We start from the raw sequence: 353 nt of genomic DNA, 5'->3' as shown, positions 1-353 counted from the left end.
AACATAGAAATAAGAACTCCCCATAGAATATATACAATTGGTTCAACTTAACTTATAATCCTGGCACTTAGGCTAAGAGGTACCAAATCCACATGTTTTTGGTATTAGCTATAACTTGAGCTAGTAACTAATATGCACATCTATATACAATGAAAGCAGCTCATTTCGTACCATACAGTCTGCAAAGTTAACATGGAAGGATTTCAAGCTTAAACATTTGTTTCCCTGTCATTCATGAAGACAGGTGTCAGTTCCAAAATAGTATGTTATCCTAGGAAAATAGTTTTTCTTAATAATTTTATGTCTGCTTTAAAACAGCAACAGAGACTGCCTTTCCTGTGAGCAGGTTTATA

The sequence above is a fragment of the Phaethon aethereus genome (genome assembly GCF_964289735.1).
Source record: "Phaethon aethereus genome assembly, chromosome: 2".
NCBI lineage: Eukaryota > Metazoa > Chordata > Aves > Phaethontiformes > Phaethontidae > Phaethon > Phaethon aethereus.
The sequence above is the reverse complement of the archived record's forward strand: the minus strand, read 5'-3'. Positions refer to the sequence as shown.